This window comes from Mesoplodon bidens (assembly GCF_964165515.1).
Source record: "Mesoplodon bidens genome assembly, chromosome: 6".
In the NCBI taxonomy this organism is placed as follows: Eukaryota; Metazoa; Chordata; class Mammalia; order Artiodactyla; family Ziphiidae; genus Mesoplodon; species Mesoplodon bidens.
This window is the reverse complement of record NC_138162.1, coordinates 43991236-44013814: the sequence shown is the minus strand read 5'-3', so window position 1 is coordinate 44013814 and position 22579 is coordinate 43991236.

Genomic DNA, 22579 nt, shown 5'->3' with positions numbered 1-22579 from the left:
CTGGGCTATGAAGATAGACTTAGTGAAATATAAAATTTTATTTCCCAAATAATTTTTTTCAGTGTTTGACCTGGAATAGGCAGAGTTTCTTTCAGAGACTTCTGCAGTGCTTACACTTCTTTCTGCCAGCTCTTTGGTCCCCATACTTGGCCCACCTGCCTTCTACCTATAATCCCTACCAGTTTGTGAGGGGCATCGGCTGTTTTTCTTCCATCAAAACCTGCTCTCATTCTCGCTATATTCCATTCATCCATTTGATAAATGTTGCCTAAGTGCTGATCTGTGCCAGACACTGGGCTAAGCCCTGGGATTGTAGCAGTGAATAGAGCAGGCTTGGCTCCCGCCCCTGTGGCATTTATACTCTTGGGGGAAGGCAGATGTGATTTAAATAATTACAAATATTAGCTAGAGACTAACAGCTTTATCTCATCTGTTAAGCTAATGACATCTAAACTATTGGCTGTTAATGACTTATTTTATTCTTCCCAGATAACATTTGCAGCTCAAAAGACTTTAGTACTTACCTCAAGAGGAAAGCAGGAGTAGAGGGGGAGAAGTTTCAAAAGGAGACCTATTTATGGAGGGAGTTTTTCTGACATTCTTACATTATAATATGTAGCTAGATGCCTACCCCACCTGACCAAAATGTCCTCTTCTGCAAAATAACGTCGGTTCTTAATGTTATTGTGAGATTCCTAGAAATGTTCCTAGAAAGGCCTCCAGGGGTCCCTGAACCCTTGCAGATTATGCAAAGTTTTATGTGTTTGGATCCTCTTCTGCCCTGAAGTTTATTCTTTTCTCTTTCTCTCAAAAGGATATATGGTCTCGAAGTCTTTAGGGAAAAAAAACAGAAAAAAAAAAAAGAAGGAAGAAAAGCAAGCAAGCACTCTTGATTTTTCTATTTTATGTATGTATTTTAAATATGTAATTCAGATCTCTGTTCCTCTTGCAAACAAACAAACAAACAAAAAGCCAAAATGAAACAAAAAAGGAATGGAATGAGGAGATGAAACCCTGATCCAAATGGAGAAAAAAAACCCATGTTTATCGAATTGGGTTACTTGGTGACTTCAGAGAAATGAAATATCTACCCCAAACCAACCCCTCCCCCACCAAAAAAAAGAACTGAAAATATATTCAGAGGATTTTTTTATTTGTTGAGAAGGAGGGCTGTAGCTCAAGAACAGCATCTGTGTACAACTCGGGAAAAAAAATCTTCAGTGGTAAAGATCCATTAAACATCCAAATCTCTTAAGTATCAAATAGCAGGAGTATATGAGATTTTTGTACATGCAAAGCAAATTTTTTTTTTTTTTTTTTTTTTTTCTTTTTGCGGTATGCGGGCCTCTCACTGTTGTGGCCTCTCCCGTTGCGGAGCACAGGCTCCGGATGCGCAGGCCCAGCGGCCATGGCTCACGGGCCCAGCCACTCCGCGGCATATGGGATCCTCCCAGACCGGGGCACGAACCCGTATCCCCTGCATCGGCAGGCGGACTCTCAACCACTGCGCCACCAGGGAGGCCCGCAAAGCAAATTTTATTCAAGCGATAACCAAGACAATTCCTGTCGCTTCCTAAAGTAGGACTTCTGTTAATAGCAGAACCAAAAAATACAGGAAACCAAGCTAATGCATCTTAATGTTTGATTTTGATGCATATAAAAATTCAAGAAATCGAGCATTTTATAGCAAATTATGTATCTGTGCCATCCAGACTGAATTAGTTGGGATTAGAATCAGCTGTGAGAGACTGAAAATCCAAAGTAACAAGTGGCTTAAAAAAGATATAAATTTATTTTTCTTATATGAAAGTATGGGTCCAGGATTGGTGTGATTGTTCATAACACCAGGGAATATTGTGTTCCTTCTCTGTGTTTTTCTCTAGTCTCAAGTTTACCTCATTGTCCAACATGGTTGCTCCTGTTCAAGCCATCGAGGCTACATTCCAGCCAGCAGAAAGGAGTAAAAGGAGAAGCTTCCCTTTAAGAATACTCTGGAATATTTCATATACCACTCCCTCTTACATTTGTTTATTTAGGACTTAATAACGTGACCATACCTATCTGCAAGGGAAAATAAAAAATGTAATCTTAATCCTGGATAGGTCATCTACCCAGCCATTGCTATGGAAGAAAGGGAGGACAGATACTAGGTCATATCAGCAGTCTTGGCCACCAAGATTTTTTACATATGGGTAGTTCCAAATGATTAACTTTGGTATAATATTCAACTACAAGTCTTATTTAATGTACTAATGAAATTGCTTGACCCTAATCACCCAATTTTGAAGCTACCTTTAATTAAATCTCTGCTGACATTAAAAAATAAAGCATATTTTTCATTTGGAGTGTTGTCTGCTTGTTGCTAGACAAAATTCAGCACCCCTAGAATAGCGTGTCTAATTTGTGAATTCTTGAGACCCTTCTTCGTTCCCTCATTCTTTCTGTTCAACATCTTTGGCCATTGTCCCATTAGTAATAGTCTCAAACAGAGAAAGAAGGGTAAAAAAGAAAAGTCTAGATCACATGGTTTTGCTCCTTCTTAGCAACATTTCTAGAAGGGCCAAAATAGAAAAGGTAGAAAACAAGTAATAGCGGGTTGTGGGATTATCTGTCATAAAAACAGTCCCTTCTACGTAGGCCGTGGGCAAGGTCCTTTTCATTGCCATTTGTAACCGTAGCCACAGCTCTATGAAGGAGGTGACATCACCCCCACTTTGGAGAACAGAAGAAACTTGCCAAGAGAACCACTTACTAAGGGGCAGAGCCAAGATTTTAGTCAAGGTCTCTCTGACCCCCAAACCATACTCTTTTGACTGCTCCATCCACAGATTCCATCTCACCAGGGTTTTTTTTTTTTTTTTTTTTAAAGCATGGTATTGTCCTTGGAGAGGCAATTTTTTACTTTAACATTGGCGGGGACTAAAGTAGACCTTGAAGATATAAACAAAAGTGAAGAGGTTCAGAGAGTGCTAGGCAGCCAGCTCCTCGTGGGCTCTCTGCCCGCCCTGGTTTTGAGTGTTGTTCTTAGCCAGCACTTCGGAGGCACTTGATATTTACAGAATGGCATCCAGGACTTTCAGCCCCAGGTGGCATGTGAAAGATGAGACAGAGTGCTCTCTCTCCAAAACACTTTAAAAGAGCAAGGATGGTTTCAGAACAGCATTGCCTTGGCTTCTCATCCTACAGTGCTGAAAGGAAAAAGTCACTGAGTTGGGTGGAAGATTGAGTAGGACCCCCTTTCCCCTAGCTTGAGATGGAACCTCTTACCCAGAGTGTAATAGAGCCTCACAAGTATTCAGTGCTGGCTCTGTGGCAGCCACTGTGCTAATTGCTCCTCGGACAATGCCTTTAAATTCTGAGAGGCATTCTTAGAAGGGAGGATATGGAATTTGAACCTAGAATTTCTGATTCCAAAACTCATATGCTTAACCACCTAGGCAGTGTACACCAGAGGCTGAAGTATTGGCACCTGAGAGTAAAGTCTGGAAAGAAAGTATGGGCAGAATATATTCGAACATATTTAGGGGAAATATTTTAGGGGAAATATTTCCTGTTGATGACATGGAACAGGTTCTTGGATCCGGCATTGAGAGACTCTGGATTTTTTCCCCAATTCTGTCTCAAACATGGAGGGTGTAAGCAGTTAATGGGGGAATGATATCAGGAAAGAGGTGACACAGAGACAGGAGGAACACCAACAAAGGTGCATCCATCAGCGCATGACCACTGTGGGCCACTGGGGCTCGGTTCTGGGTGGACCCAGGGTGGACTGTAGAGCACACCTCAGAATTGTCCCGCTGAGAAAAGGGTAACCCAGAGGATTAAGCCACCAATTCCTGTCCCCCACTAACTGAGGACTACTCCTGGAACACTGATTCTCAGGTACCTCTGATCTATGAGCAGGTGCACACAGTTTTGCGGTGGAGAGACCCAGAAAGCTGATGGCACATTCAGGAATTGTTTCAAGTGACATCTGGGGCAGGCCAGGGGTCACAGTGTGGGTGCTGAATACACCTGCCTCCACTTGTCCCAGCTACAACACGGCAAGTGAATATAACATGCGAGAAGTCCAATAAAACACCACTTATTTTTATTATGAGATGAGCACATTGTCAGTAATGATGTGTTGTGGGTTATCAAAACTCAGATTTTTCTTGCCTGCTTAATGGAGAATAAAGTGATAAAGAGGACATGGTTGAACCGTGTGTACTTTTAAAAAAAATTTATTTATTTTTAAAATTTATTTATTTTTGGCTGTGTTGGGTCTTCGTTGCTGCGTGTGGGCTTTCTCTAGTTGCAGCAAGTGGGGCCTACTCTTTGTTGTGGTGCGCGGGCTTCTAATTGTGGTGGCTTCTCTTGTTGCAGAGCACGGGCTCTAGGCGTGCGGGCTTCAGTAGTTGTGGCTTGTGGGCTCTAGAGGGCAGGCTTAGTAGTTGTGGCACATGGGCTCAGTAGTTGCAGCTCGCAGGCTCTAGAGCATGGGCTCAGTAGTTGTGGCGCAGGGGCTTAGTTGCTCCATGGCATGTGGGATCTTCCCGGACCAGGGATCAAACCTGTGTCCCTTGCGTTGGCAGGCGGATTCTTAACCACTGAGCCACCAGGGAAGTCCCCCATATGTACTTTTAAAGCAGCTAATCTTTTGTCCAGGAAAGACAACACAGCAGACCTGAGACTGCTCTCATTACAAAGTGCTGCTTACAAGGTTGGCCCTTGGTTGGTGTCTGAGAACTTGGATTTTGAGATGGTTCCTATCATTCCCCAAACTGATAAGAGTGGCTCACTCAGCCTAAATTATTTGTACAGACAATGTGGTTTATGCTGAACACCTCTTTCCTTCTGGGACTCTGGGATTTGGGGTATGCTACACACAAGGTGCCTCTGTGACCAGCCCTAATAAAACCCTGGCACTGAGTCTCTTGTGATGACCTTCCCTGGTAGACAACATTTCAGAAGTGTTGTCACAACTCCTTGCTGGAAGAAATAAGAGTGTCCTGTGTGACAACTGGGAGAGGACTTTTAGAAGCTTGTGCCTGTTTCTGCTAGACTTTGCCCCATGCACCTCTGGGGTGCAAAATCTGCAGATTTTGCTTAGTATCCTCTTACTATAATAAATCAGAGCCATGAGTATGACTATCTGCTGAATCCTGTAGATCCTTCTGGTGAATCATCAAACAAGAGGGTGGTCTTGAGGGCCCCTGACACTTTATAGGCTTATTTTGATAACTGGCTGCAGTTAAGGATGCCATCCACTTGGGACCAGGGGTTGATTTGGGGCAGGGTTTATTGCAAGGCACTGAGGCTGTGAATGGTAACCACAAGATCCCAAGGGCTGAAGAGTTGTCAGAAGATGGAATAGATGTAATAAAACTTAGAACATAAGATCTGTGCATGGCCTTAGACATCGTGTATCCATTCAACACAGCTCTGTGGTCTTCCTCTGTCTGGCCACACCCAGCTGGTGTGGCGAATGCCGGGCTGCTATGGGGGCAGCCCAAGAGGTGGTCATGTTCTGCAGAGTGTGAGAGAGACTTCCTTCCCCCTTGCCTCCTCCTGCCATGGAATTAGCATCACTTATTAATGTAACTTTCTGGAGGGAGGAAAAGCAGAACACATGTGAGAACTTGATGTGTCTACCAATCTCTGGTCTCCTCCCTCTAATGCCTGGGCCAGAGGGCAGGCTTTTCTTCTGTAGCTCCTGTGCATGGCTTACCCTCACCTGCTACAACCAGCACTGCCACTCTGGATATTTATCACTAGCATCTGTTCTGATTGGTTTGTGCCTGTATTAAATATTGTGATGACCATCCCTGACCCTATGGCACATACCTCTTCTATCATAGAGCCATAAGGGTTGTGGCTTTGCTGTCATAGGTGGAAGGGTTGTCTTCTCTACACATAGGAAAGCTCTCTGAGCTGAGTGCCCCATACTCTGCACTTGATTTATTAAAGCTGGGACATAAAGGAATTTGGAAAATCCTCTCTAGAGGAGATAGCCCGGCTTGTACGACTATTATCTTGTTGCCTAATCCTAATTTGCCTACCAGAAGCTGCATATTACTCTGTTTTTACTTCTGTAACAAATCCTAATCCTCCCCCTGGCAGATGGACACTTCAGGCCAGCTAGGGCAGATGTCAAATACTCGGAGAAGCAAAAGAGAAAAGTGCCTTAATAGTTTTTAAAACATCCCATTACATTGTACTGAAGTAAGCACTGGGTCAGGCGCTGGTCAGATGAATGTTACTCTCATCCACCTGGAGGAGAAGAATGGAAATGAATAATTACAACTGAGTAATTAGCTCTAGAGTGGTGGGGTGTTCAAAAGGCCATGGAAACTCACAGGACACAACTAACCATATCCGAGGGAGTAGAATAATAACAATATTAATATTAGCTAAAATATACTGAGAGCTTATTTTACAGGCACTGTGCTAAGTGATAATTTATTTCTCTTCAATAAACCTATGGCTTAGCTACAATTATTTCCCCATTTTCCAGATGAGGAGCTCAAGGCCCAGAGGGGTTAAGTACCTGTTCAAGGTGGCCCAGCTGGCAGTGGTAGGACAAACAAGGCACAGCAGCTTCAATCTAAGCCATTCTCTCTATTATCTCCATCAGGGAAGGCTTCACAGAGGATTTGGTGTCTGCTACTACTAGCTTTTCATTTGAGAGATGTGGAACTAAGGCTCAAGGTCAAGTTATTTGGCGGCAGGTCAGGGTTTCTTCCTTGGTCCCAGGTGCCTTTCACAGTGGACCTGACACTAAGGTAGGCTGGAGAGCTTCCACTGTATGAAGAATCAGAGACTGGGTAGAGGTCAGGGCAGGAGGTCACCTGGATCCTGACCCCACACCCCACCCTTACTGTCCAGTCGGAGGCTGTGGGCAGCTCTGGGCCCAGAGGGGCCAACTAGTAGGTCTCTGCCCCTGTGGACCGAAGGGGGGGCGGCAGGTAGATCCTGGCAGGGACACCTGTGGCTTTGAAAATTTCTTTCCTGGGTCATTATCTTAATTGGGGTCCCCCAGAAGCAGATCCTGATACAAGGAAATACAGGCAGGGGAATCGGGGCGGGGAGTGAGACAGGGAAGGGAAGGCAGCCAGTAGATGGTGTCTTTTCAAGCAAGCCAGAACTGTGGGCAACTGGAGCTGAAGGCAGTGGGGAAACATTACATGCCCAGGGAGCTGGGGGGGTTTATAATTGCGGAGGGCTGCTCCAAGGGTGTTAATTCCATTGTATCTCCAGCCTGCTATTAGCTGGCAAGGCAGATTCCAAGAGCCAGCAAAAGCCCTAATACAAATGAATACATGTGCCGGTGTTGGAAGCCAGGCCTGCGTGTGGGCAGTGGCCAGATGATGGGACCCGGGCGGGCTCTCTACAGTCATCAACGGACTGGGCGAAGGGCCAAGCCCCATAGCGTGTGAGTGCCAGCTGCTCTGTGACATCTCAAGGCTGGTCACGGGAGAGCAGTGAAGATGGGGCTGAGAACCCAAAGACCCTGGCTTAAGTGACACTCTGGGACCAGAGGAGAGGTCTGTGGCCACGTGGCTCTGGCAACTGCCTGGGGCATTCATTCCCCTACTTGTACATCCCTCCCCCCTCTGCCTGTCCATTCCTGGCCAGGCCTCCCAGACTCCAAGAGGCTGCCCCAGTGGTTTCTACCCAGTCTCTGAGTGCTCGGGGCTGATCTTCCTAGAAATGGGTCTTACCCTCTCATAACTACTGTCCTCAGAAGGCTGGGCAGGAGTCCTGCTTGCCACCTCAACTCTCAGTGTCATATTTCATCCACAGGGCTGACAGCCTCTGTGGATAATTTAAATTCCTTCCCTTCCTGGTAGCTAAAGCACGGGAAAGTTCAGTGGAGGTTACTATGCCCTTGCATCAGCAAGCAGCTGTCAGCCTGAATGAGATAATGCCTTCCGTGCTTCCTGTGTTCTCTGGGAGACATACATTGTACTGCTCTATTATTTATGTGATTGTTTGCAGTGCTGTTTTCTAAACACACAAAAATGTGCATGTATAAAAGCCTGGAAGCATTTTCACCTGAACATTATCTCTCCTTGGATACACAGGACAAAGGCAGATTTACAGTGTTTCCCACCCCAACTTTGGGTTGAGGGAAACTGTTTAATGGAAAGTTCCTTTCTTCCTCCTGGGCATGTGTGTCTGTGTGTCTGAAAAGAAGTTCACATGTGGAAGTCCTCTCAGATGCCATCAGTATCTCAGCAAAGGAAATTCCAGCCTAATTCCAGCAAAGCAACTGAGCTTGTGGTAAAGCTCGACTCTGAAAACAAAATTACCGATTTCAGAAACTAGGATAATGTGGTTGAAAGGAATTATGGGATTTAGACAAGTGTGATATTAAGCAATATTGTAAATTAGCATTGCAGTGAGGGGACCCAGGCTGCTGTGTGCTTTGCAATTCATGAATTATACCCTGCAATTCACATTGCAGCCGATGTGAATGATGCCCCTAGAATTCAGTACACAACCTGAGCAACCACACACAGAGACCCTGAGGGACCAATGAAAGACTACATATGAAACTGTAAACACTTTGCTAATGCTATGATGTTAACCAATTAAAACTAGAGGAAGTCAACTCTTAGCTAAGTTTTGTTTTTTTCATCTTTTAAAAAAATTATTATTATTATTATTATTATTATTATTTTTTTTTTTTCTTTTTGCGGTATGCGGGCCTCTCACTCTTGTGGCCTCTCCCGTTGCGGAGCACAGGCTCCGGATGCGCAGGCCCAGCGGCCATGGCTCACAGGCCCAGCCGCTCCGCGGCATATGGGATCCTCCCAGACCGGGGCACGAACCCGTATCCCCTGCATCGGCAGGCGGACTCTCAACCACTGCGCCACCAGGGAGGCCCAAAAAATTATTATTTTTATGTTAGCTGTTTTTAAAAGCTTACGATTACCCATATATGTAACCCATTTAAAAACTCCTGTCTAGCCGAAGGTAAATCTAATCTTTATCACTCATATTTAATTTATTCAGTGTTGTCTTTAAAATCTCTTTGATGCCTAATAAGCTTTTCTCTAAGCTCTGAATACTAAGTACTAATTATTTTCTCTTCAATGTAGAAAGTTGACATTTTGTGTTTACTATAGGCCAGCAAGGACCAACAGAACATTCTGTGGTGATGGAAATGTTCTCTATCTGTGCTGGTTAATAAGGCAGACACTAGCCACACATGACTTGATCATCTGAAATGTGGCTAATGCAACTGAGGAACTGAGTTTTAAATTTTATTTAATTTTAATTAATTTAAATTTAAATAGCCATATATAGCTATTGGCTACTATATAGAACAGTGCATCACACCCTTAGACCCTGTACTACCCACGATTTCTTTTTTTTTTTTTTTTTTTTTTTTTTTAGCAGGAATTTGTATTTATTCCTGAGAAATTTCACCTTTTTTTTTTTTTTACAGGATTTCCTTATCTGTAGATTGATTGATTGATTGATTGATTTATGGCTGTGTTGGGTCTTCGTTTCTGTGCGAGGGCTTTCTCTAGTTGCGGCAAGTGGGGGCCACTCTTCATCGCAGTGCGCGGGCCTCTCACTATCGCGGCCTCTCTTGTTGCGGAGCACAGGCTCCAGACGCGCAGGCTCAGTAGTTGTGGCTCACGGGCCTGGTTGCTCCGCGGCATGTGGGATCTTCCCAGACCAGGGCTCGAACCTGTGTCCCCTGCATTGGCAGGCAGATTCTCAACCACTGCGCCACCAGGGAAGCCCCTACCCACGATTTCTAATCCTATTAAAATCATACTGTCACAGCCCAAGGGGGCCCTACTTAAGGGCAGTACGTGACTTTGGCAATAAAACTGCTTCATTTTTATGCATGATGTGTTCCTAAAAAGTTCTATATATGGACAGAATTTTTATATCAAATCAAGCTTTCCCACTTAATCCTATTACAATTTCCAGATGGCATTGCCTCTGAAAAATCTTTAATTTCAACATGTAATAGATTTGATACTTGAGAATATTAACAATTGCCTTAAGACGCTTTTGATCTTTATCAATGTCTTGTCTTTTTATGCCTACTTTTCCTAGTTTACATTCATCCAAGGAAGGTTAATCAAATGGATTATCCAATTTTGATGAGTACGGTTAGAAGTATTTCTCTGTGAAAACCTGCCAGTGCCCTCCTCCTGGGAGTCCACACGGTGCTCCTGTGTCTCTCCTTGTATCCGTTGCATTGGCTGCATTTTTGCAAGCAAGGCCAGAGGAGGGGGCTCAAAGTTCTGTACTCCCACTGAACACCTGCCCAAAGCTCAGACAGTAGGTCTTCCCCTCCCGTCCCTTCTCGTCAGGTCCTAGAGATCAAAAGCATTTGAGAATCAATGCCATGGGGATAATCCAGTCCTGAGCTTGGGGACCGGGAGGATGGATTAAAGTTAACTCAGCAATGCTGGCCAGGAGCTGGGCTGGCTGCCTGTAAGAACGTGCAGCAAAACCCTGTTTCTGCTTTTTATGAGGAGTCTATAATCAGTGCACCAGAGAAGGCTGTATAAACTGCTACAGAAACCCAGAGGAAGAAGAAAGTTAAGAGTATCCATAGAAACCATTTACAGGGTCTCCATTTTTTCCCTCAATGAACTTTCTGGACTGATAGTATCATTCTGGAAAATGATGCTCACTTCCCAAATAAAAAGTGACAAACCTTCATAGTAAAGATAGGAGAGTCTGTGACCTGCTCCCACGCCTGCAATACCACCTGATGGTCACAGCAAAGATCCTACCGGGAAGGCAGGCAGGACAACCATGTGCCCAGCAGACACCATTGACCTCCCCCAAGTCTCCCAGCTAGTAACCTTTTATAAATGACCTTCAGGTTCCCTTTTGCTTCTGAAAGCATGGAATGAGTAATTTCCCCTCACAATCTGATTATTTAAAAAAATACCTTGTTTAAAGTCTCAACTTTATACTCTTAAACAAAACACCTCTAAATCTCTCACTTCTTTTTCCCTTTAATATTTGAGTCATCATTGTAAATGCTTTAGCAGGTGAACGGTGAGTGGTGGGGCCTTTGGGGCAGCATAAAGTTCCCCAAATATTTACGTTTCTTGCAGCTTTCCAGGTGGCATTAAATAGACCTATTTTACAAAAAGCGCTCCCCTCCCATCTCATACTGTGCCACTTATTTACCTAAAATATTCTTGGCGTGCACATTTTTGAACTGCTGCCGCCAGAATCTGCCTGCTGCTTGGATGGATGGCATACTGAATATTTTAGGAAGAAAATATAGCTAAGAGTTAAAAACTCATGATTGTAAATATTCAGCAGGCACTTATTGTTTCAAAATAGCTTTTGTGATGCAGAGGACATGTGTTTCTGTCAGCTGCTCAATATTTATTTTAACATATTAAACAGCCTCAGAAATATTCATTGCACGGAACTCTTTCTACGTTTGAGTGGATTAAGTTTACAAGCCCAAATTAATGCTATAAATTGCATTTACATAATTCATGTCCCACTAAACAGTATTTATTTAGCCTGCATCTCTGCTAATATATATGTTGAAGGAAAAAAGCAGTACCTGTATTGTTGCCCATGTAGTTAATTTGGTCTAAGTAGAATTTAGAAGGCATCTCAGTGTTCCTTTGTTACGGGGCTCCCCCCCACCATCCAACATCTGAATTTTGCAATTAGACAGCATACGTGTGTGTGGTCCAAGGCAGGAGAGAAATCTGCTAAACAAGATCCAAGCCTCCCTTATTTTTGCTTTTCAGAACGTTGCGTGATGTCCTTACAAATCATCCATTACATGTGTTTTACTAATTTTGTGCAAAACTGAAAAGGAGGTAAGAGATGAGCAAACTGGGCTGGAGGTCAGTTGTAAACTTTGAAACTAGGAGCTCAAACCTAGATGGATTTGAAAGGGCAAGGAAGGTAAAAAGAAGCAAGAGAAGTGGGTTGACAATGCACTTGGGGTCCCAAAGAGCCTCCCATCTTTCCTTTTGCATTGACATCTATTTTGAGAGATGAGGGTGAGGGCCATCAATGCATTTGCTGCTGCAATTTCAGGGTTTAGAATGTTTTGAACAATATGCCTCAAATCACGCCAATAATTGGAGGACCCTTCATTATTGAGTGTTATGCCTCTAACGATGTTAGTGGCGGAGAGGAGCTACTGGCTTCACCTCACTAGGCTTGGTTTTGTGTGGCTGGCACCGAAACAGGCATTGTTCGCCTCAATTTCCCCTCTCTTTTTTTCCAGTAGCCTATTAAACCTCTTTGTTAAGAGACCCAGCTGCTTGTTTTCTCTCAAGATAATGACTGAAAAATGTGCTTTAAAAAAATCATGGGGAAAATGATTTCTGGAAGGTCTGTCTCCTCTTTCTTTTTGCTGTCATCTTGGCTGATAATGACTTTCAATAATCCCAGGGTAATAAAAACCCATTTGAGCACAGAGAGCAAATATGGAACTTCTATTACCACAGAAACAGAAGGGACCACAGCCCTTCTTTTCACCTTAGTGGGGATTCTTCTTTTCTCCCCTAATATTCTTTTTTCAAAAAATTGAGGTTTAATTTACATACGATAGAATGTGTGGATTTTAAGTGTGTGGTTTGCTGAGTTTTGACAAATGTATATTCCCATGTAACTACCAGCCCAACTGAGATAGAGAACGTGTCCATTACCCCAGAAAGTTTCTTCATTCTCTGTCCCGATCCACTGCCTCTCCAGAAAGCGACCACTGTTTGGATTGTTATCACTATAGATTATTTTTGCCTGCTTTTGTACTTTATATAAGTGGAATCATACAGTATGCATTCTATTAGGTATGGCTTCTTTTCACTCAGCATGTTTTTGAAATTCAGTAGTTTGTTCCTTTTTATTCCTGAGATGTGCTCCACTATAAGGATGTACTACAATTTATCTATTCTTTTGTTTGTAATATTTAGATTGTTTCCAGTTTGGGGCTATTTAAAAAAAATAAATTTATTTATTTATTTTTGGCTGGGTTGGGTCTTCGTTGCTGTGTGTGGGCTTTCTCTAGTTGCAGCAAGCGGGGGCTACTCTTCACTGCAGTGCGCAGGCTTCTCATCGTGGTGGCTTTTCTTGCTGCGGAGCATGGTCTCTAGGCGCGCGGGCTTCAGTAGTTGTGGCACACGGGCTCAATAGCTGTGGCTTGCAGGCTTAGTTGCTCCGCGGCATGTGGTATCTTCCCGGACCAGGGCTCGAACCCGTGTCCCCTGCATTGGCGGGTGGATTCTTAACCACTGCACAACCAAGGAAGTCCCTGGGGCTATTTTGAACATTTATGCATAAGATTTTATGTGGACATTTGCTGTCATTTCTCTGGGGTAGATATGTAAGTGTGCAATTGCTACGTTGTGTGGTAGGTGTGTGTTTTACTTTGGAAGACACTGCCATAGAATCCTCCAAAGTGGCTGTGACTTTTTTGCTTTTGATGGGGAAAAAACCATGGATACATCGAAAACTGAATTTGGTGTCTGGTGAATTAGACTATGAGACTATAGACCAAGATAAGAGAAGCTCTATTCTGTTCTTTGATTTACTTTCATTTGAGGAAGTATCTGGTTTTTGTTAAGGAGATTCGCGGTATCAGAAATAGTGGGAATTGCTTGACATTTTTTGCTTTAAGAAAAAAGAGCTGTAGAAATTTCAGGCAAGTGTCCCCAGGAAATGAGCCTTTGTACCTGTTTCCCTGTAGGCTGTATGTTTTGATAGATTGCTCTCTTGGGTTGTGGGGTTGTCTCAGAGAGAGCTGGATGTGCAGGCTCCATCCTGAAAGGAAGGCATCTTTCTGCAACAGGAACTCAGTACATATCAACCCCGTTGTAACAAAGAGCCTCCATGAAAAATCAGAGAAATTTAAAAAACACCAGCAAAGAGAAAACCATAATTCCAAAAGAGACATGTACCAAAATGTTCATTGCAGCTCTATTCACAATAGCCCGGAGCTGGAAACAACCTAAGTGTCCATCATCGGATGAATGGATAAAGAAGATGTGGCACATATATACAATGGAATATTACTCAGCCATAAAAAGAAACGAAACTGAGCTATTTGTAATGAGGTGGATAGACCTAGAGTCTGTCATACAGAGTGAAGTAAGTCAGAAAGAGAAAGACAAATACCGTATGCTAACACATATATACGGAATTTAAAAAAAAAAAAAAGGCATGAAGGACCTAGGGGCAAAACGGGAATAAAGACACAGACCTACTTGAGAATGGACTTGAGGATATGGGGAAGGGGAAGGGTAAGCTGTGACAAAGCGAAAGAGAGGCATGGACATATATACACTACCAAACGTAAGGTAGATAGATAGTGGGAAGCAGCCACAGAGCACAGGGAGATCAGCTCGGTGCTTTGTGACCGCCTGGAGGGGTGGGATGGGGAGGGTGGGAGGGAGGGAGATGCATGAGGGAAGGGATGTGGGAACAGATGTATATGTATGACTGATTCACTTTGTTATAAAGCAGAAACTAATTAAAAAAATTAAAAAACAAAACAAAACAAAACAAACAAACAAAAAAAAACCCCAGCAAAATAACATCTCTCCCGTTTTATAGGACAAAGACCAGGACTCCTTTGTAGATTGCTAATGTTTTACTGAACAAACAGTAGGACCTTTTTTCGCATACATGCTACCCACATGCCTTATAAACAGCCATAAACAAACAGACCTAGGCATTTTGCAACGTTTGTCCTGATCAGTTTAACCTTGGTATTACTTAATCCAAAGAAAATCCACTGTCTTTCTTACCTCCTTATGAATCCTAGCAAGGCAGGCAAGGAACTGAGGTGGGAAGCTGGGTTTCCTTCCTGGGGGCAGATTTCGTAGCCAGCAGAGCCCCACTTTAAATTCAGACTCTCTGGTCTCTTAGTTTTGACAACAGATGCCAGACTGTGTCGCTACTTCCGGCTTTGCAAATAGGTGCCCAGTATGTTTAAAAACAATCAAAGGAGGACATAGTATTAATAGTTTAATGAGTTGAAATCCCCTTTCTCCATTCATCCTCCATTCCTATGTGACTCACAATCCCTGTTTGTTATGCACTGGTATGTCATATGATTCTGGTTAAATGAGTCCATTGAAATGAGAATATTTGATTTTGTTTTTTTCAAATCAGTGTTTCTTTTTGTTCTTTTAAAAGAAAAGCTCATGCAGAGTATTTATTGATTTATTTGTATTTGGGCTACATTGGGTCTTCATTACTGCTTGTGGGCTTTCTCTAGTTGCGGCGAGCAGGAGCTATTCTTCGTTGCGGTGCGTGGGCTTCTCATTGCGGTGGCTTTTCTTGTCGCGGAGCACGGGCTGTAGGTGCTCAGGCTTCACTATTTGTGGTGCGCAGGCTCAATAGTTGTGGCTCACGGGCTTAGTTGCTCCATGGCATGTGGGATCTTCCCACACCAGGGATCGAACCCCTGTCCCCTGCATTGGCAGGCGGGTTCTTAACCACTGTGCCACCAGGGAAGTCTCTGAAATGAGAATATTTGAACCTTCACTTATTAACTTCATTTTTGAAAAGGCTCCAACTTAACAATTAAAAAATGAACAACCCGATTAGAAAAATGGGCAAAAGATCTGAACAGACGTCTCCCCAAAGTAGTTTGCAGATAGCAAACAAGCATATGAAAAGATGCTCAACATCATATATTACTAGGGAATTGTAAATTAAAGTGACAATGAGATACCACTACATGCCTTGAATGGTGAAAACCCAAAACACTAACAGAAAATGCTGGCAAGTAGGTGGAGCAACAGGAACTCTTACTTATTGCTGGTGGCAATTTGGCAGTTTTTTTGTGCAAAAGTAAACATACTCTTCCCATAGTATCTACAGTTGTACTCCATGGTATTTATCCAAACGAGTTGAAAATTTATGTCTACACAAAAACCTGTATAGCAGGTTTATAGAAGCTTTATTCATAATTGTCAAAACTTAGAAGCAATCAAGATGTTCTTCAGGAGGTGAATGGATAAATAAACTGTGGTACATCTACACAATAGAATATTATTCAGCGCTAAAAAGAAATGAACTATCAAGCCATGAAAAGTCATGGAGGAACCTTAAATGCATATTACTAAGTGAAAGGAGTCAGTCTGAAATGGCTACATACTGTATGATTCCAACTATATGACATTCTGGAAAAGGCAAAACTGTGGAGATATTAAAAAAGATCAGTGGTCGCCAGGGGCTTGGGGGAGGGAGAGATGAATATGTGAAGCACATTTACAGGATTTTAGGATATTCAGGGCAGTGAAACTACAGGCATACCTCATTTTATTGCACTTCACTTTACTGTGCTTAGTGGATACTGAGGTTTGTTTGTTTTTTACAAATTGAAGGTTTGTGGCAACCCTGCCTCCAGCAAGTCTATTGGTGCTATTTTTCCAACAGCATTTGCTCACTTCATGTCTCTGTGTCACATTGTGGTAATTCTCAGAATATTTCAAACTTTTTCATTATTCTTACATTGTTTATAGTGATCTGTGGTCAGTGATCTTTGATGTTACTATTGTTATTGTTTTGGGGCACTGTGAACTATGGCCTTACAAGATGGTGAACTTAATCCATAAATGTTGTGGGTGTTCTGACTGCTCCACCAACTGGTTGTTTGCCATCTCTCTCCCTCTCCTCTGGCCTTCCTATTCCCTGAGACACAACAATATTGAAATTAGGCTAGTTAATAACCCTATAATGGCCTCAGAGTGTTCAAGTGAAAGGAAGAGTCCCACTTCTCTCACTTTAAGTCAAAAGCTAGAAATGATTAAGCCTAGTGAGGAGGGCATGTCTAAAGCCACAATAGGCTGAAAGCTAGGGCTTTGGTGCCAAAAACTTAGCCACATTATGAATGCAAAGGAAAAGTAAAAACAAAACAAAACAAAACATTGAATTGCACACTTTACATGGGTGAATTATGTATTATGTATATTATGTCTCAATAAAGAGAAAAAAACTAAAAAAAAAATCAAGAGCTCAATTCTGGACATGGTAAATTTGGGATGTTTACTAGACATCCAGATGAAAATTTTGAGTAGATAGTTGGAGACATGATCAGGAATTCACAGGAAGTGTCCAGCTGTAGTTACAAATGTGCGAGTCGTTAGCATATGGACACATGTATGAGACTGGATGGACCTCAGAGAGTGAAGATAGATTAAAAAAGAGAAGTCTGAAGACTTAGCCCTGATTAAAGGAGAAGATGGGTGAGACAGTATAAATCATTAGCTCAAACTCATCAGCTCAATGGGAAGATAAAATCAAATGGAAAGTCCAAGGGAGGTAATAGTGGAAGCTTTGATCTGAAGGCAGCAAATAAATGTACTCAGAGGACTGCCCATTGATCAGAGAGATGTTGACAAAGTTAAATGAACATGGCTGTGTATTGAATGGAGTGGCTCTGAAGTGCCACATGAAATGCTAAACCTCTGTCCCAAGTTCCCTGGATGTTTTTATTTTTTTTTAATTTTTATTAAAAAAGTTTTTTTATTGGAGTATAGTTGCTTTACAATGTTGTGTTAGTTTCTACTGTACAGCAAAGTGAATCAGCCTTAGTATACATATAACCCCTGTTTTTTGTATTTCCTTCCCATTTATGTTACCACAGAGCATTGAGTAGAGTTCCCTGTACTTTACAGCAGGTTCTCATTAGTTACCTATTTTATACATAGTACCAATAGTGTATATATGTCAATTCCAATCTCCCAATTCATCCCACACCCACTTTCCCCTTGATATCCATATGTTTGTTTTCTACATCTGTGTCTCTATTTCTGCTTTGCAAATAAGATCATCTATACCTTTTTTTTTAGATTCCTCATATATGCGTTAATAAATGATTGTTTTTTACTTTTCCTGACTTACTTCACTCTGTATGACAGTCTCTAGGTCCATCCACGTCCTTACAAATGACCCAGTTTCATTCCTTTTTAGGGCTGAGTAATATTCCATTATATATATACGTACCACATCTTCTTTATCCATTCCTCTGTTGATGGACACTTAGGTTGTTTCCATGTCCTGGCTATTGCAAATAGTGCTGTAATGAACATTGGGGTGCATATGTCTTTTTGAATTACAGTTTGCTCTGGGTATATGCCCAGTAGTGGGATTGCTGGGTCATATGGTAGTTCTATTTCTGTTTTTTTAAGGAAACCTCCATACTCTTCTCCATAGTGGTTTTATCAATTTTCATTCCCATTAACAGTGCAAGAGGGTTCCCTTTTCTCCACACCCTCTTCAGCATTTATTGTGTGTAGATTTTTTTGATGATGGCCATTCTGACCAGCGAGAGGTGATACCTCATTGTATCCTGGATGTTTTTATTAGCAATTTTGCTAATATCTTGTGGGCATGGTTGTGTCTTTACTGAACAATCAGTTGATGGAAAAGCCAAAATGAGGATTAGGCACATTTTTTTCTAAAGGGCTGCTGAGCTTGAAGGTTTAAAAAATTTTTTTTCAGATTGATCATTCTAGAATCAAGGTAAGTAAGTTTGAAGAGATGAGCCTTCATCTTCTTTCAGCACTAAAGCAGTATCTGGATGACACAAGCACTAAACGCTGCCTGGGGAAGCAGGCTGAATCAGTGGAAAAAGTGTGGACCACTGTATATTTTTTGCTTGTATAACTACAAAATCTTTCTAACTAGTCTTCTTTAGCACAAATTGCTCTACCAATTTCTTCCTGTGGAAAATGAAAACGATTGTAGTATTAATTACCTTGCACAATTGTTGAAAGAATGAAATGAGATAGGGATGTAGACACTTAGTACAGGGCTTGGTACATAACAGGTTCTCAGTAGATGGTAGGACTCTATAGATAATCTCTAAATATGATTTCCAAATTAGGGGAAGCCAGTATATATCTCCTATACACTCATACTTTGTGTCTGTTTGCTAGACTTGGTCCGACACCTCTCTGATGGGTTTACTATCTACCTATCTGTTTCTTCACTGGACTTCACCGAGGCAGTGATGGAGCTATCTGGCTCTTCTTCCTGTCCTCAGTGGCTAACACAGTGCCCAAAAAAGGTTTGAACAAATAAATGAAAAATCTCTCCCATTATATGGATTGGGAGGAAAAAAAACCCAATTCCACCAATGCCTACCCTACTGAAGACTTCTCAGATTGATCCCATCCGTGACTGTAACTCCTGCCTTTTACAGAGCAGTCATTGCTCTTCATGGATGTTCTCATCAAGCAAGGCATGAAAGAAACAAATTCTCTCCCTTCTCTACAAACTGGGCTTCAGTGTTTGTCGATACTGCTCTGACTAGACTGGAGGGAAGTGGAATAACACCACAGACCATTAGTGGTCGTAAGATATAATGTTTACAGAATCCTTCCAGTGAAATCTCTCCCACTGTGTGGGAGTCAAACAAGGCTTTTTTCCTCATCCCAATGTATCACAGACTACTGTATTTTTCTTTGTGATGACTGGTGACTGTGTATGGCCTCTTTGCGGAGGGAGAGGTAACTGAGAGGAAGTCTCAGTTTCATGGGGACAGAGGACTGTGCTAAAGCTCTGGACATGCAGGCTGGCATCATCAAGGACTTGCCAAGAAATCCATTTTGGGGAGAACTGCCGATGCTGACGTTAACTTTCATTTTAGACTGTGCTGATAGTCAGGTAGAGCCTGACTCCATCTTGGCATCCACCAGGAGCTATGAACCCCAAGAGGTGGATTGACTGGGTTGTGATAGTGGTGAAAATGCCAGGTTAGGCTGTTATGACTGTGAAGGTGTGTACCCAAGCCCCAACCTGCCCTCCAGAAACTTAGCCCCACCTTGTCACAATAAGGGAAGAAGTGGCTGTCTTTCTGCAAAGGGGAAACACGGGCCATGCAGTGTATCCTCTTCCTTCAGAAATAATGACAGCCATGGCTAAACATTAATTGATCCTCTATTATATGGCAGTCAGTAATGTTCCTTTATGAGCAGAAGCTGCTTTTAGTTCATCATGGAACCTCTGGTACCCAGGAAAGTGTGGGTGCACACAGGTGCTGAAAATATATTTTTGAACGGATGAAAATTTATTATTGGAGTAGGTAATATTATTATTCTTCCTATATTAGAGTGGAGGAAACTAAGGCCTAGAAAATCTGAGCCTTTCCCCAAGTCATACACCTGGTTTGTGGCAGAGTTGGGACTTGAATCCAGATCAGTTCGACTCCAGAGTCAAACCTCCAAGGATAGGCTCTTAGAGGCTGCGTGGGACCACCCTCTGGCATTTTTCTGAAGAGAAGAGAATATCTCATGTCAGTGTTGATTTTTTTTCTTTACTACCAGGCAATTTTATTTCTGGGAACATAAATTCTCTGGCGCATAAGAATAAAGCACTGCACACTAGATTGCATCTGTCTCTCCACCAGACTGTAAGCCCTGGGTTTCAGGAGTCCAGTCTTTTATCTCTGGATCTGCAGTTCCTATCCAGTGCCTGGTATCTAGTAAACATTGAATGAATGACCAGATAGATAAATCAGTGATCACAAAAGAATGAATAAATGTGATTGAATGAAAGAATGACTGAATGAATAATTGAGTAAATTAATAAATGCATGATTGAATGACTGTCAGATCAAAACTGTGGGCTGCAAAAAGTATTGATACTAGTGACTGATTGATTGCATTACTGATGTTGTGAATGGTTGAATTAATGTTTGCCATGGAATGAATGCATGTGATTGAATGAGTGATTTTGTGAATGATTCATTAAATAATAGGTAAATGATTGGTTGAGGGAATGAGTGAAGTTGGATGAGTATGATTAAATCAAAGAGTGAATAATTGATTGAGTGAGTATATGAGTGAGTGAATGATTGAATGAATGAACGTCAAAATGAAAGCCTTGAATTGCATGGATTACTAGAGGAATTTTATAATTACACACTTGGAACTTAATTATCTTTAACTCTTCCCTAAGACTTATTTATTGCTGAGGATAGACTAAAGGTGGAGTCTAAGAATAACTTTAAGGAGCTTAGAAGTCATCACTCCATCCAACAGCAAACATAAAGCTGAACAAAATGAAAAACAATTCTTCTTAGATTCATCAGAGAAGTGAGGCCATGGGGCAAACTGCTGCCCCCAAAATTGGACAGACAGACAGGCAGGCAGATACAGAGAACTGCAGTTTACCAAAGTAGAACTCCACCTCCATGGGAACCAGTATCACGGTAGGAAAACCTGAACTGTCATTGATTAATTGCTGGAGGCTCAGTGTGGACAAGTGTGAGAGATGAAATCCAGGGGAGCCCTCACACTTTTGTGAGCTTTACCTCCAAGACCTCTACCAGGTTCTCACAGTGAAGATTGTAGGGTAATCCACTCAGACTTCTAGCAGTGGAGGGGAAAATTGCTATTTCAAAATACTCCAGAGCATTTTGTTTTTCCTAACGAGGTCTGCCCTCAAGTGAACTATTTACAGAGCCTAACCTACTGAAACTTTATCAGAGCCTAACCAATCTGGGAGAAGGGAAATACCCAACTCCAGCATGCTCTAGCCTTTCATATCAGGGAAGAGAAATACCCCATTTTCGTCTCCTCTAACTTTCCATGTGGGAGAAAGGAAATATCCAGCTCCAAACCCCTTGAGCCGCCTGTACCACCTAAGAAGGTGAAAAAAGTTAAGGACTTGTGAAGTTCAGGGGACATAGGCTCACTAAAAAACTGAGACCTAATTATAGGACTACAGAACCCTTTTGCTGCCCCCCCATTATAAAGGCCTATTTACCACAACTAATTTTACCCAATATATTATGTCTGCCTTACAAGAAAAAAATTATAAGGCATACTAAAAGGCAAAACACAGTTCGAAGACAGAGCAAGCATAAGAACCAGACTCAGATATGGCAGGGATGATGGAATTTTCAGACTGTGAACTTAAAAGAACTATTACTAATATGGTAAGGACTCTAATGGAAAAAGTAGAGAACACACAGGAACGGATGGATAATGTAAGCAGAGAGATGGAAATTCTAAGAAAGAATCAAAAAGAAATAGTAGAGATAAAAAACATTGTAACAGAAATGAGGAGTGCCTTTGATGGGATTATTAAACTGGACATGACTGAGAAAAGAATCTCTGAGCTTGCCAAGGTATCAACAGAAACTTCCAATACTGAAAAACAAAGAGGAAAAGGACTGGGGGAAAAAAGAATAGAATATCCAAAGACTGTGGGACAATTACAAAAAGTGTAACATATTTGTAATGGGAAAACCAGAAGGAGAACTAAGAGATAAAGGAACAGATGCAATATTTGAAATAATAATGAATGAAAATTTCCCCCGAATTAATGTCAGACACCAACCCACAACCCACAAATGTAGGAAGCTCAGAGAACAGCAGAGAGGATAACGTCCTAATCTAGGCATATCATATTTAAACTGCAGAAGATAAAAGATAAAGAGAAAAGTACTGAAAGAAGCCAGAGGAAAAAACAAAAATGAAAACACAACAACAAAAAAACCTTACCTATAGAGGAAGAAATATGAGAATTACATCTAACTGCTCAGAAATCATGTAAGCAAAAAAGAGTGGAATGAAATATTTAAAGTGCTGGGAGAAAAAAACCCCACTAACATATA